The sequence below is a fragment of the Lissotriton helveticus genome, chromosome 1_2 (assembly GCF_964261635.1).
Source record: "Lissotriton helveticus chromosome 1_2, aLisHel1.1, whole genome shotgun sequence".
In the NCBI taxonomy this organism is placed as follows: domain Eukaryota; kingdom Metazoa; phylum Chordata; class Amphibia; order Caudata; family Salamandridae; genus Lissotriton; species Lissotriton helveticus.
The window spans coordinates 338,755,805-338,769,976 of NC_136058.1; the positions used below are offsets into that span (position 1 = coordinate 338,755,805).

General features: G+C 42.2%; 13 non-coding genes across 13 annotated transcripts; all 13 read left to right on the top strand.

The window, feature by feature from the left end:
• Window positions 1-174: 174 nt before the first annotated feature.
• Window positions 175-247, top strand: TRNAA-AGC (transfer RNA alanine (anticodon AGC)). Its single transcript has one exon. It is a non-coding gene; the product is annotated as a tRNA-Ala (tRNA).
• A 765-nt stretch (window positions 248-1,012) lies between these two features.
• TRNAA-AGC (transfer RNA alanine (anticodon AGC)) lies at window positions 1,013-1,085 on the top strand. The gene has a single exon. It is a non-coding gene; the product is annotated as a tRNA-Ala (tRNA).
• Window positions 1,086-1,436: 351 nt separating this feature from the next.
• Window positions 1,437-1,509, top strand: TRNAK-CUU (transfer RNA lysine (anticodon CUU)). The gene has a single exon. It is a non-coding gene; the product is annotated as a tRNA-Lys (tRNA).
• A 345-nt stretch (window positions 1,510-1,854) lies between these two features.
• On the top strand, window positions 1,855-1,927 carry TRNAA-AGC (transfer RNA alanine (anticodon AGC)). Its single transcript has one exon. It is a non-coding gene; the product is annotated as a tRNA-Ala (tRNA).
• A 352-nt stretch (window positions 1,928-2,279) lies between these two features.
• TRNAK-CUU (transfer RNA lysine (anticodon CUU)) lies at window positions 2,280-2,352 on the top strand. Its single transcript has one exon. It is a non-coding gene; the product is annotated as a tRNA-Lys (tRNA).
• A 341-nt stretch (window positions 2,353-2,693) lies between these two features.
• Window positions 2,694-2,766, top strand: TRNAA-AGC (transfer RNA alanine (anticodon AGC)). Its single transcript has one exon. It is a non-coding gene; the product is annotated as a tRNA-Ala (tRNA).
• Window positions 2,767-3,534: 768 nt separating this feature from the next.
• Window positions 3,535-3,607, top strand: TRNAA-AGC (transfer RNA alanine (anticodon AGC)). The gene has a single exon. It is a non-coding gene; the product is annotated as a tRNA-Ala (tRNA).
• Window positions 3,608-3,958: 351 nt separating this feature from the next.
• On the top strand, window positions 3,959-4,031 carry TRNAK-CUU (transfer RNA lysine (anticodon CUU)). The gene has a single exon. It is a non-coding gene; the product is annotated as a tRNA-Lys (tRNA).
• A 626-nt stretch (window positions 4,032-4,657) lies between these two features.
• TRNAK-CUU (transfer RNA lysine (anticodon CUU)) lies at window positions 4,658-4,730 on the top strand. Its single transcript has one exon. It is a non-coding gene; the product is annotated as a tRNA-Lys (tRNA).
• A 341-nt stretch (window positions 4,731-5,071) lies between these two features.
• TRNAA-AGC (transfer RNA alanine (anticodon AGC)) lies at window positions 5,072-5,144 on the top strand. The gene has a single exon. It is a non-coding gene; the product is annotated as a tRNA-Ala (tRNA).
• A 352-nt stretch (window positions 5,145-5,496) lies between these two features.
• Window positions 5,497-5,569, top strand: TRNAK-CUU (transfer RNA lysine (anticodon CUU)). Its single transcript has one exon. It is a non-coding gene; the product is annotated as a tRNA-Lys (tRNA).
• Window positions 5,570-13,476: 7,907 nt separating this feature from the next.
• TRNAA-AGC (transfer RNA alanine (anticodon AGC)) lies at window positions 13,477-13,549 on the top strand. The gene has a single exon. It is a non-coding gene; the product is annotated as a tRNA-Ala (tRNA).
• Window positions 13,550-13,900: 351 nt separating this feature from the next.
• TRNAK-CUU (transfer RNA lysine (anticodon CUU)) lies at window positions 13,901-13,973 on the top strand. The gene has a single exon. It is a non-coding gene; the product is annotated as a tRNA-Lys (tRNA).
• Window positions 13,974-14,172: the final 199 nt, after the last annotated feature.

Here is a 14,172-nt window from a genome sequence, read left to right on the forward strand (position 1 = left end):
TTACTCCTATTCAAGTACTAAACAGGCCAACCTGAACTGTAAAACATCCCCTAAGTGGAGGTAAGGCATCAGTTAGGAGTGAACTGAACACTCATGTAATGGGCAATTTGATGTCAAATAAAGTGTGGTAGGCATTCACATTACTTTTGAAATGTTATACTGAGGGAGCACACAGGGGAATTAGCTCAAATGGTAGAGCGCTCGCTTAGCATGCGAGAGGTAGCGGGATCGATGCCCGCATTCTCCATTCTAAAATGTACGTATATTTTATTTTTAACTTGTCATTGCCAAGCTTGTTGCATAGTAAGAACAGATAAATCACAGATGGCTTTCATATATGGTCACATCATAACAACTAAAGGGGTTTTATCTAAAGGGTTTAGGTATTCGTTAGCTTGTGAGAGCAATTTGAGTTCTTATGCAATCTCACAATGACATTTCCACAACTTCCATTTCAATTTTGTCTCATTTTACTTGGCACTCTGTCCACTGAGGGATCTATAAATGATAAGTTCCTTGAAAAACGAGAGTTGAGGAATATCCAGGAACTGGTTTTCTTAATGAAAAACGATCAGTTTGCATACTACTTTAAAGAGGGAGCCCGGCTAGCTCAGTCGGTAGAGCATGAAACTCTTAATCTCAGGGTCGTGGGAGCCCCACGTTGGGCGAAAACAAGTAATTTTTGCAGGATTATTGCATTGGATCTCATAATATGGCAATTAATCTTGCATTAGACATGCAATAACTCCCAAAAATTGTATATCTTTGGTTTCCCATTGGTGGGAAATGTAACTTCAAGATTAGGTAGGGCATTAGTCTAGATTAACATACAGCGATATTACTCCTATTCAAGTACTAAACAGGCCAACCTGAACTGTAAAACATCCCCTAAGTGGAGGTAAGGCATCAGTTAGGAGTGAACTGAACACTCATGTAATGGGCAATTTGACGTCAAATAAAGTGTGGTAGGCATTAGCATTACTTTTGAAATGTTACTTTGAGGGAGCACACAGGGGAATTAGCTCAAATGGTAGAGCGCTCGCTTAGCATGCGAGAGGTAGCGGGATCGATGCCCGCATTCTCCATTCTAAAATGTACATACATTTTATTTTTAACTTGTCATTGCCAAGCTTGTTGCATAGTAAGAACAGATAAATCACAGATGGCTTTCATATATGGTCACATCATAACAACTAAAGGGGTTTTATCAAAAGGGTTTAGGTATTCGTTAGCTTGTGAGAGCAATTTGAGTTTGTATGCAATTTCACAATGACATTTCCACAACTTCCATTTCAATTTTGTCTCATTTACTTGACACTCTGTCCACTGAGGGATCTATAAATGATAAGTTCCTTGAAAAACAAGAGTTGAGGAATATCCAGGAACTGGTTTTCTTAATGAAAAACGATCAGTTTGCATAATACTTTAAAGAGGGAGCCCGGCTAGCTCAGTCGGTAGAGCATGAGACTCTTAATCTCAGGGTCGTGGGTACGAGCCCCACGTTGGGCGAAAACAAGTAATTTTTTTCAGGATTATTGCATTGGATCTCATAATATGGCAATTAATCTTGCATTAGACATGCAATAACTCCCAAAAATTGTATATCTTTGGTTTCCCATTGGTGGGAAATGTAACTTCAAGATTAGGTAGGGCATTAGTCTAGATTAACATACAGCGATATTACTCCTATTCAAGTACTAAACAGGCCAACCTGAACTGTAAAACATCCCCTAAGTGGAGGTAAGGCATCAGTTAGGAGTGAACTGAACACTCATGTAATGGGCAATTTGATGTCAAATAAAGTGTGGTAGGCATTCACATTACTTTTGAAATGTTATACTGAGGGAGCACACAGGGGAATTAGCTCAAATGGTAGAGCGCTCGCTTAGCATGCGAGAGGTAGCGGGATCGATGCCCGCATTCTCCATTCTAAAATGTACATACATTTTATTTTTAACTTATCATTGCCAAGCTTGTTGCATAGTAAGAACAGATAAATCACAGATGGCTTTCATATATGGTCACATCATAACAACTAAAGGGGTTTTATCAAAAGGATTTAGGTATTCGTTAGCTTGTGAGAGCAATTTGAGTTCTTATGCAATCTCACAATGACATTTCCACAACTTCCATTTCAATTTTGTCTCATTTTACTTGACACTCTGTCCACTGAGGGATCTATAAATGATAAGTTCCTTGAAAAACGAGAGTTGAGGAATATCCAGGAACTGGTTTTCTTAATGAAAAACGATCAGTTTGCATACTACTTTAAAGAGAGAGCCCGGCTAGCTCAGTCGGTAGAGCATGAGACTCTTAATCTCAGGGTCGTGGGTTCGAGCCCCACGTTGGGCGAAAACGAGTAATTTTTACAGGATTATTTCATTGGCTCTCATAATATGGCAATTAATCTTGCATTAGACATGCAATAACTCCCAAAAATTGTATATCTTTGGTTTCCCACCGGGAAATGTAACTTCAAGATTAGGTAGGGCATTAGTCTAGATTAACATACAGCGATATTACTCCTATTCAAGTACTAAACAGGCCAACCTGAACTGTAAAACATCCCCTAAGTGGAGGTAAGGCATCAGTTAGGAGTGAACTGAACACTCATGTAATGGGCAATTTGACGTCAAATAAAGTGTGGTAGGCATTAGCATTACTTTTGAAATGTTACTCTGAGGGAACACACAGGGGAATTAGCTCAAATGGTAGAGCGCTCGCTTAGCATGCGAGAGGTAGCGGGATCGATGCCCGCATTCTCCATTCTAAAATGTACATACATTTTATTTTTAACTTGTCATTGCCAAGCTTGTTGCATAGTAAGAACAGATAAATCACAGATGGCTTTCATATATGGTCACATCATAACAACTAAAGGGGTTTTATCAAAAGGATTTAGGTATTCGTTAGCTTGTGAGAGCAATTTGAGTTCTTATGCAATCTCACAATGACATTTACACAACTTCCATTTCAATTTTGTCTCATTTTACTTGACACTCTGTCCACTGAGGGATCTATAAATGATAAGTTCCTTGAAAAACAAGAGTTGAGGAATATCCAGGAACTGGTTTTCTTAATGAAAAATGATCAGTTTGCATAATGTTTTAAGGAGGGAGCCCGGCTAGCTCAGTCTGTAGAGCATGAGATTCTTAATCTCATGGTCGTATGTTCGAGCCCCACGTTGGGCGAAAACGAGTAATTTTTGCAGGATTATTGCATTGGTTTCATAATATGGCAATTAATCTTGCATTAGACATGCAATAACTCCCAAAAATTGTATATCTTTGGTTTCCCATTGGTGGGAAATGTAACTTCAAGATTAGGTAGGGCATTAGTCTAGATTAACATACAGCGATATTACTCCTATTCAAGTACTAAACAGGCCAACCTGAACTGTAAAACATCCCCTAAGTGGAGGTAAGGCATCAGTTAAGAGTGAACTGAACACTCATGTAATGGGCAATTTGACGTCAAATAAAGTGTGGTAGGCATTAACATTACTTTTGAAATGTTATTCTGAGGGAGCACACAGGGGAATTAGCTCAAATGGTAGAGCGCTCGCTTAGCATGCGAGAGGTAGCGGGATCGATGCCCGCATTCTCCATTCTAAAATGTGCATACATTTTATTTTTAACTTGTCATTGCCAAGCTTGTTGCATAGTAAGAACAGATACATCACAGATGGCTTTCATATATGGTCACATCATAACAACTAAAGGGGTTTTATCAAAAGGGTTTAGGTATTCGTTAGCTTGTGAGAGCAATTTGAGTTCGTATGCAATCTCACAATGACATTTCCACAACTTCCATTTCAATTTTGTCTCATTTACTTGACACTCTGTCCACTGAGGGATCTATAAATGATAAGTTCCTTGGAAAACAAGAGTTGAGGAATATCCAGGAACTGGTTTTCTTAATGAAAAACGATCAGTTTGCATACTACTTACAAGATGGAGCCCGGCTAGCTCAGTCGGTAGAGCATGAGACTCTTAATCTCAGGGTCGTGGGTTCGAGCCCCACGTTAGGCATTAGTCTAGATTAACATACAGCGATATTACTCCTATTCAAGTACTAAACAGGCCAACCTGAACTGTAAAACATCCCCTAAGTGGAGGTAAGGCATCAGTTAGGAGTGAACTGAACACTCATGTAATGGGCAATTTGACTTCAAATAAAGTGTGGAAGGCATTAACATTACTTTTGAAATGTTATTCTGAGGAGAGCACACAGGGGAATTAGCTCAAATGGTAGAGCGCTTGCTTAGCATGCGAGAGGTAGCGGGATCGATGCCCGCATTCTCCATTCTAAAATGTACATACATTTTATTTTTAACTTGTCATTGCCAAGCTTGTTGCATAGTAAGAACAGATAAATCACAGATGGCTTTCATATATGGTCACATCATAACAACTAAAGGGGTTTTATCAAAAGGATTTAGGTATTCGTTAGCTTGTGAGAGCAATTTGAGTTCTTATGCAATCTCACAATGACATTTCCACAACTTCCATTTCAATTTTGTCTCATTTTACTTGACACTCTGTCCACTGAGGGATCTATAAATGATAAGTTCCTTGAAAAACGAGAGTTGAGGAATATCCAGGAACTGGTTTTCTTAATGAAAAACGATCAGTTTGCATACTACTTTAAAGAGAGAGCCCGGCTAGCTCAGTCGGTAGAGCATGAGACTCTTAATCTCAGGGTCGTGGGTTCGAGCCCCACGTTGGGCGAAAACGAGTAATTTTTGCAGGATTATTTCATTGGCTCTCATAATATGGCAATTAATCTTGCATTAGACATGCAATAACTCCCAAAAATTGTATATCTTTGGTCTCCCACCGGGAAATGTAACTTCAAGATTAGGTAGGGCATTAGTCTAGATTAACATACAGCGATATTACTCCTATTCAAGTACTAAACAGGCCAACCTGAACTGTAAAACATCCCCTAAGTGGAGGTAAGGCATCAGTTAGGAGTGAACTGAACACTCATGTAATGGGCAATTTGACGTCAAATAAAGTGTGGTAGGCATTAGCATTACTTTTGAAATGTTATTCTGAGGGAAGACACAGGGGAATTAGCTCAAATGGTAGAGCGCTCGCTTAGCATGCGAGAGGTAGTGGGATCGATGCCCGCATTCTCCATTCTAAAATGTACATACATTTTATTTTTAACTTATCATTGCCAAGCTTGTTGCATAGTAAGAACAGATAAATCACAGATGGCTTTCATATATGGTCACATCATAACAACTAAAGGGGTTTTATCAAAAGGATTTAGGTATTCGTTAGCTTGTGAGAGCAATTTGAGTTCTTATGCAATCTCACAATGACATTTCCACAACTTCCATTTCAATTTTGTCTCATTTTACTTGACACTCTGTCCACTGAGGGATCTATAAATGATAAGTTCCTTGAAAAACGAGAGTTGAGGAATATCCAGGAACTGGTTTTCTTAATGAAAAACGATCAGTTTGCATACTACTTTAAAGAGGGAGCCCAGCTAGCTCAGTCGGTAGAGCATGAGACTCTTAATCTCAGGGTCGTGGGTTCGAGCCCCACGTTGGGCGAAAACAAGGAATTTTTTTCAGGATTATTGCATTGGATCTCATAATATGGCAATTAATCTTCCATTAGACATGCAATAACTCCCAAAAATTGTATATCTTTGGTTTCCCATTGGTGGGAAATGTAACTTCAAGATTAGGTAGGGCATTAGTCTAGATTAACATACAGCGATATTACTCCTATTCAAGTACTAAACAGGCCAACCTGAACTGTAAAACATCCCCTAAGTGGAGGTAAGGCATCAGTTAGGAGTGAACTGAACACTCATGTAATGGGCAATTTGATGTCAAATAAAGTGTGGTAGGCATTAACATTACTTTTGAAATGTTATTCTGAGGGAGCACACAGGGGAATTAGCTCAAATGGTAGAGCGCTCGCTTAGCATGCGAGAGGTAGCGGGATCGATGCCTGCATTCTCCATTCTAAAATGTACATACATTTTATTTTTAACTTGTCATTGCCAAGCTTGTTGCATAGTAAGAACAGATAAATCACAGATGGCTTTCATATATGGTCACATCATAACAACTAAAGGGGTTTTATCAAAAGGGTTTAGGTATTCGTTAGCTTGTGAGAGCAATTTGAGTTCTTATGCAATCTCACAATGACATTTCCACAACTTCCATTTCAATTTTGTCTCATTTTACTTGGCACTCTGTCCACTGAGGGATCTATAAATGATAAGTTCCTTGAAAAACGAGAGTTGAGGAATATCCAGGAACTGGTTTTCTTAATGAAAAACGATCAGTTTGCATACTACTTTAAAGAGGGAGCCCGGCTAGCTCAGTCGGTAGAGCATGAAACTCAATTCAATTCAATTCAATAATAACTTTATTCGGTAGTTTTACAAAAACACCATAAAAGTTCAAAATAAGCAGTTTACAAATTTTTCAAAGAAGTTAAAAACCGTTAAGTATGCATTTGTTAAAAGAAAACATGTTAAAAATAGCAACTACTTCTCAGTTCAATTTGTGTAAGTTTTTCAGCATTTATAGTAACATACACTTTTCCTGTTATCTTAGTTTCTTTCATTTGTGCAAAATTGCAGTGTTATTCGTGCTCATAAATTCATGCGGTGGCGTATACAAAATTTAAGATAAAGTACAATCGCTTTAGCATAGTTTTCATTTTCGAGGTACTGAAGTGCCAGATACGCTGGGCGACATTGTCGAAGACCCCAGAATTTCAGTATGGGGAGTATCCAGCGTTTACGGGGTTCAGTAAAGAATTTACAGAATAGCACTGTATGTATAGTTGATTGAGGGGACACTAGATCGCAAGGGCACATAGAAAGTGTGGATATCCTGACATTTTGCTTTGGAAATGCAACCAATAAATGGAACAGGTCAAATCTGAAACGAGTGAGCAACATTTTTTCAAACTGTGTTAATTTAAAATTCAAGTAGGGTTCAACAGTGAACACAGTCTGGGCAAGTAAAGAGTGTTGAACAGATGGTTTATGGACCTCGGATAGTAAGCGTAACTGGCGCAGATGAACAATGCACTCCCTTTTTAAGTTCTTTTTTGGGATTTCTTTTATCAGCAAAAGGATGGTCGAAGTACTTCCTATATCCTAGATCTGTTAATAGTGCTTTGACATAGGACAACCATTTAATCTTCTTAGAGTGATCTAATGTTAAGATGTCTTGAATGATCGCCCTAGTCAAATGACATTGCTCAGTGACCCATATTCTACGCCACAACATTATCGGCTGCAGTTTTATAATGTCTGTAATATAGTCAATGCCCAACTCAATATGGCAGGCATAGGTGGAACAAGTTTTTGGTACCGCCAACAGATATCTCAGGAAGGAGTTCTCTATTCTTTGTATTGAGTCCACTTTTGTAAAGCCCCAAATCCCCGCCCCATATGTTGCTGTACTTACACATTTTGAATTATATATTTGCAATAATTCTTTAATTGGTCGCTGCCCCAATCTTTGTGAAAAGGTTTTTAGCGAAGATGTCTCTCGGAGAAATGACAGTTTCCTTGCATTGATAGCTGGGCTCCATTTAAATTTTTCGTCAATGACAATCCCTAAATAGGGATAAGTAGTAGTCCTATCCAGATGTTCACCCTGTACCATTAGTTTCCTGTGTTTTACATTTCGTTTCTCCCCTGCATGCATTGTATAAGTTTTTTTTGCATTTAATTTCAGGTTCAGACTTGCCATAAAGGTGCAATATCTGTTCAAGGCCAACTGTAGTTCATTTGGTGTTCTGGCTAAAATAACAGCATCGTCGGCGTATAGGAGCGCTGGTATCTGCCGACGAGCTACTAGAGGAAGGTCCTTGCTGCCTTGTAACATGGCAGCCTCCAAGCCGTTCGTATAGAGGGTGAATAGAAAGGGGGCCAGGACGCACCCCTGCCTGACCCCCTTTTCCACCCTGAAGGTGTCCGTGAGCTCACCCCTCACCCCGAATCTTACCCTGCCTGTAGTGCCTGTGTACAATTCTCGAAGGAAGTCCACGATTGGGGTAGGAACTCTCATTTTCAAGATAGTTCTCCACAACGTTGAATGTGCCACGCAATCAAACGCTGCGGAGAGATCGACATATGCCATATGGAAAGGAGACCCTTTAGCTTCCAGATATTTGCCCGCCAATAGGGACAGGTTTAGGGCCTGGTCAACTGTTCCTAGCCCCTCCCGGAAACCATATTGTAGGTCTGAGATTATCTTATGGTCGGTAGCCGACTCCTGGAGACGCTCAAGGAGTATTCGTCCTGCCATCTTACCTAACGAGTCCAGGAGGGAGATCGGCCTATAGCATGATGGACTGTTTCGATCTCCTTTTTTAAAAATAGGTACCAACGTTGATGTTTTCCAAGAGTCCAAGAGGCCCACTTCAATGGTAGCGTTCAGGACGTTAGTCAATAGGGGGGTCCAAAGATCCGGGAGATGTTTGAAAATGTCAACGGGGACACCGTCCGGGCCTGGGGCTTTAGCTGTTTTTGAGAATTTTAAGGCTTTTTGAACCTCTTCATGGGTAAGATAAAGGTTTAGTGGATAGGCAATGTGTGGCAGAAAATCAGGTTGATCTATATCTTCTGTCGAATCTTTCGCAAAGACTTTTGTAAAATGGCTCACCCATTCATGTTCACTTATAGCAACATCAATTGAGGGAGAATTGTCATTATCTGTTAAGAATGGGGAACGAACTACCTGCCAGAACAAGGCACTATTTTTTAATTCCGAGCTTTGGATCAGAGTTGACCATAGTTCAGCTTTCACTTCTTTTTTCCTGTTATTTAGGGCAGCCGTGTACTCCTTTCTGAGTCTAGTAATTTCAGCTCTATCCCTGTGATCACTGTTTAGAGCTTCTTTTAAACGTGTGGATGCTTTTGTGCATGCTGGATTGAACCAACCTTTCTTTAACTGGGGCCTTTGTTTGTGCGTCCTAGTTAGTTCTTTTTGTATACTTGTTGTAATTACCAGGAAGCTCTTTATAGTTTCGCATGATTGTGTAGTAGAGTCCAAGCACTTTATGATATCAGTTTGATTATTTTTGACTATTTTTTTGGTTGTCGCTTCCTTGTCAATACTGCCCCACTTCAGTGTAAAGCCATTCGAGGAGCCTAGTTCTAAATCACATTGATTTAGGGCAGTCATGATGTCATGTGGTTTATTCGTTGTTGTTTCAGCGAGAACCATGATGATTGGAAAATGGTCACTTAAAGGATTTTTAAGGACCTTAAAATCTTCTATGATAAATCCTATAAGTGGTGAAATCAGTATAAAATCAATTAGGCTTATTAAACCTCTTCCATTAAATGTGGGCTGGAAAGGAACAGATGGGATCTTTGTTTCATTAGCGAAACTTAACTCTAGTTCAGCCATAATTTCGGTCATTGTTTCCCCCACATTAGAATGTGTAAAGTGCGTAAGGTTTGTGTCAACCTCATCGCTAATACCGCACTTATTGTTATCGCTGTTACTGCATAAGTGAAGGTTAAAATCTCCTCCCCAGATTATTGTACATGACTTTTTGATGTATTTAGTTCGTTGCTCTTGTAATGTTGCAGAGATCTCTGGGAGCAGAGTAATCATATCAGCGTGAGAGAGGTTGTTATAAAAGTTTATAATTAAGTAGAGTCTTTGTTTGGTGACCTTTAGCACTATAATCTGGAAGTTTGTATCTAGTCTTAGGGGGAGTACCTCATCCACAGGAAGAGTATTTGTAATGTAAGTGACTAAACCTCCGCTATTTCTACCAGAGGTTGATTTCTGCGCAGGTGACCAGAAAGTTTTAAAGCCCACCATATGTATTGGCCTTATGGCCCAAGTCTCCTGAAGGCAGATACAACCGCTCAAATTGATCTGTCTCAGGAAATCGGGGTCTGTCTTCTTTGCAGAAAGACCTGCGATATTCCAAAAAGTGAAATGAATCTGCAAAGTATTTGAAATAAGATCAACGGGATTACCTGTATCAGCTAACAGTTGAGCGGCTTCCAAATTAATTGGAGCCGATGTTACGATCACCGTAGCATCTGTATTATAATGATTTGTTGTTGAGCAGTTAAGTTCGCCGGGGGTTGAAGACAGCTGTGTTGACATTTTTTCAGAGACGGTGCATGAATTAGATGGTAAAGTTATCTCTGTTTTAGATGGTTGTGGGAATTCCCTGGTAGAATAGGAATTGGGCAGTCAATCGTTAAAGTCTAAACCGGAAAGAGCATTAAATCTATTGTAAGTTGGAATATTATAAGAAGTAGCCAATGGAAGGGCCGCTTGTCTCCATCGATTATCTCCATTCTCTTGATAAGGGATTTCAGAGAGATAAGGATGGGTAGCTGGCGGTATGGGCGTTTGGCTCTGATGCCACTGTACCGAACCTATTGGATAGAGGAACTTAGAATTCTGGAAAGAAGTGGAAGGGTAGGAAGTGGAGGGGAAAGATCTTTCTGGAAACGGATTCATAGAGGTAGGCGGGATATTGTTGTTTGTGTTTAGTAGATGCCTATAGAAATAGCCCAATGGGAGAAGGGTTGTTTTGAATTCCCATGTGGAAGGTGGAGGTGCCTTAGCTAGTGTCTTTTCGGCCCACTGGGGATTTCTAAAGGTAATCGCTACACAGTCCCCCTCGAATTTTTTGCGTAGGGGGCCTATCCAGCCTACTCTTTGAGTGTGGGAAATTTCCCCGGCACATTCTATTGGGAAGTTACAGTTCAAGCTTAGCCAGTGAAGTATCTTGTTTTTCAGGGATGATGTTGTTTCACTCTGTTCTTGCTTGAGTGTTGGTACGTTTACCAGTACAAGGACATAGGCTCCACATTCAGGGGGAAGGGTGATACGTGTTGGAATCTGTCTTGACCTATATGGTTGTTCATACGGTATCTTTGGCTGCTGAGCCTTTGCAGTCAAGTGATTAGATTGGGTGGATTTCTGCGGTCCTTGTTGGGATGGTACATGAGAGTTCCCTGACTGAATAGTGGCTGGTTGGATATTCATATTACAAATGAGGGATGAACTGTTAGATGTTGGGGGTTTGTTTACGACAGTTGTACTGTTACTGTGGGGATTCTGTTTCGGGAGAGTTATTGGGGTAGGGGTAGATTTATGTGCTGTGACTGCCTTAGCATAGTTGGCAGTCCTAGGAGCTAAAGAAGGTAAGGTGGTAGTGGGTGGTTTAAGATAACTAGTGTGGTTAATTAATCTGCTTTTCGATGTTGTTTAATGTTCGCTCTATTGGTAATAGTTGGGTTTTTATGAGATCCTTAATTATGTCTAGCACTTGTGAGTTAAGCTCGGGATAGTTTAAATTGGCAGCATCATGACCCCTGTAAGAGTCGTCCGACGATGGAGCTAAAGCAAAGGGGGCATCCACATTAATCGGCAATGAATGGCTTGCATTATTTCGAAGGTTGGTACGAGGCGTTTTTTCAGACCTGGTGCACTTTGGTAGATAGTGTTGCTTAGTCTTTACTACTGGTCCTGTGCTGCCTTGATTAGAAAAGGCACCCTCCCTTGGCTCCTTATCAGTTTTAGGGGGGGAAGGTGCTACTGAAGATGGCGACTCAGTTAAGGGTTGCGACTCAGTCAGAGTTAACAGGGCAGTTTGCGTGGGGCTAATCACCAGAGTAGGTGTTTTCTCCAGGTCTTCCAGAGTAACTTCCCCAAGTGATAGGTGAGTGACGGATTTCCTGCAATAATGGGACATTAGTTCCCTGTTGATTAGGTGTTTTGGCTAAAGCCAGAAGGCCCAATGAGGATCTTCGTGCTGCTGCAAGGTCCTGGGAGACACGTCTTTCTAGGAGTACGATCCCCTGATTGATCGCGTCATTGGCTTTAGTAATGAATTGGTCGATCGGGCCAGTCACCGGACCCAGTCCTTGTGCCGTCTTGTTCCTCATTGCCCTAGTAGTCATGATGGCGCTGTAACACACGTGGATTATTGAGTGTTAAAAATAATAGCAAAGGGCGACCAAGATGCGGTGTAGATAACGATGGGCAAATGAAGAGGAAAATGGGTTGGCCCAGACCAGACTTGCCCAGGCTTGAACCGGCTTAAACGGGCCCGCCCTTTGCCCGGGCTTCGCCCCGGGCTACGACCCGCGCGCGTCCCGCGATGCGCGTCTATGCTCTTGCCTTAATACTCTGTCAGGTGAGAGGGGGGCGTGCACTGGCAGGGGGCGCGGCTCGCACGGGAAGAGGCAACAGCTGATGGAGTTTAAGGCTGAGCCTCGCAGTCCCAGAGCCGCGCCTCGCACCTCCGCTGCGGCCACGCAGACGATGATACTTCCCTCCTCACCAAGGGGCTGGAGCAATGTCAGTGCAGGGAGCTACTCCTGTAGCGGCAGGAAACGTGTGACAGAAAAAACCTCAAAGCGAGTGGCACCCGCGGAGCGGGGGCCGCGAGAGGTTATGAAGCTTGGTGGGTGGGCACTGGGAGGGGGCGCGGCTCGCACGGGAAGAGGCAACAGCTGATGGAGTTTAAGGCTGAGCCTCGCAGTCCCGGAGCCGCGCCTCGCACCTCCGCTGCGGCCACGCAGACGATGATACTTCCCTCCTCACCAAGGGGCTGGAGCAATGTCAGTGCAGGGAGCTACTCCTGTAGCGGCAGGAAACGTGTGACAGAAAAAACCTCAAAGCGAGCGGCTCCCGCGGAGCGGGGGCCGCGAGAGGTTATGAAGCTTGGTGGGCGGGCACTGGGAGGGGGCGCGGCTCGCACGGTAAGAGGCAGCAGCTGGTGGAGTTTAAGGCTGAGCCTCGCAGTCCCGGAGCCGCGCCTCGCACCTCCGCTGCGGCCACGCAGACGATGATACTTCCCTCCTCACCAAGGGGCTGGAGCAATGTCAGTGCAGGGAGCTACTCCTGTAGCGGCAGGAAACGTGTGACAGAAAAAACCTCAAAGCGAGCGGCTCCCGCGGAGCGGGGGCCGCGAGAGGTTATGAAGCTTGGTGGGCGGGCACTGGGAGGGGGCGCGGCTCGCACGGGAAGAGGCAACAGCTGATGGAGTTTAAGGCTGAGCCTCGCAGTCCCGGAGCCGCGCCTCGCACCTCCGCTGCGGCCAGGGAGTGGAAACTCTTAATCTCAGGGTCGTGGGTTCGAGCCCCACGTTAGGCGAAAACAAGTCATTTTTGCAGGATTATTGCATTGGATCTCATAATATGGCAATTAATCTTGCATTAGACATGCAATAACTCCCAAAAATTGTATATCTTTGGTTTCCCATTGGTGGGAAATGTAACTTCAAGATTAGGTAGGGCATTAGTCTAGATTAACATACAGCGATATTACTCCTATTCAAGTACTAAACAGGCCAACCTGAACTGTAAAACATCCCCTAAGTGGAGGTAAGGCATCAGTTAGGAGTGAACTGAACACTCATGTAATGGGCAATTTGATGTCAAATAAAGTGTGGTAGGCATTAACATTACTTTTGAAATGTTATTCTGAGGGAGCACACAGGGGAATTAGCTCAAATGGTAGAGCGCTCGCTTAGCATGCGAGAGGTAGCGGGATCGATGCCCGCATTCTCCATTCTGAAATGTACATACATTTTATTTTTAACTTGTCATTGCCAAGCTTGTTGCATAGTAAGAACAGATAAATCACAGATGGCTTTCATATATGGTCACATCATAACAACTAAAGGGGTTTTATCAAAAGGGTTTAGGTATTCGTTAGCTTGTGAGAGCAATTTGAGTTCTTATGCAATCTCACAATGACATTTCCACAACTTCCATTTCAATTTTGTCTCATTTTACTTGGCACTCTGTCCACTGAGGGATCTATAAATGATAAGTTCCTTGAAAAACGAGAGTTGAGGAATATCCAGGAACTGGTTTTCTTAATGAAAACGATCAGTTTGCATACTACTTTAAAGAGGGAGCCCGGCTAGCTCAGTCGGTAGAGCATGAAACTCTTAATCTCAGGGTCGTGGGTTCGAGCCCCACGTTGGGCGAAAACAAGTAATTTTTGCAGGATTATTGCATTGGATCTCATAATATGGCAATTAATCTTGCATTAGACATGCAATAACTCCCAAAAATTGTATATCTTTGGTTTCCCATTGGTGGGAAATGTAACTTCAAGATTAGGTAGGGTATTAGTCTAGATTAAAATACAGTGATATTACTCCTATTCAAGTACTAAACAGGCCA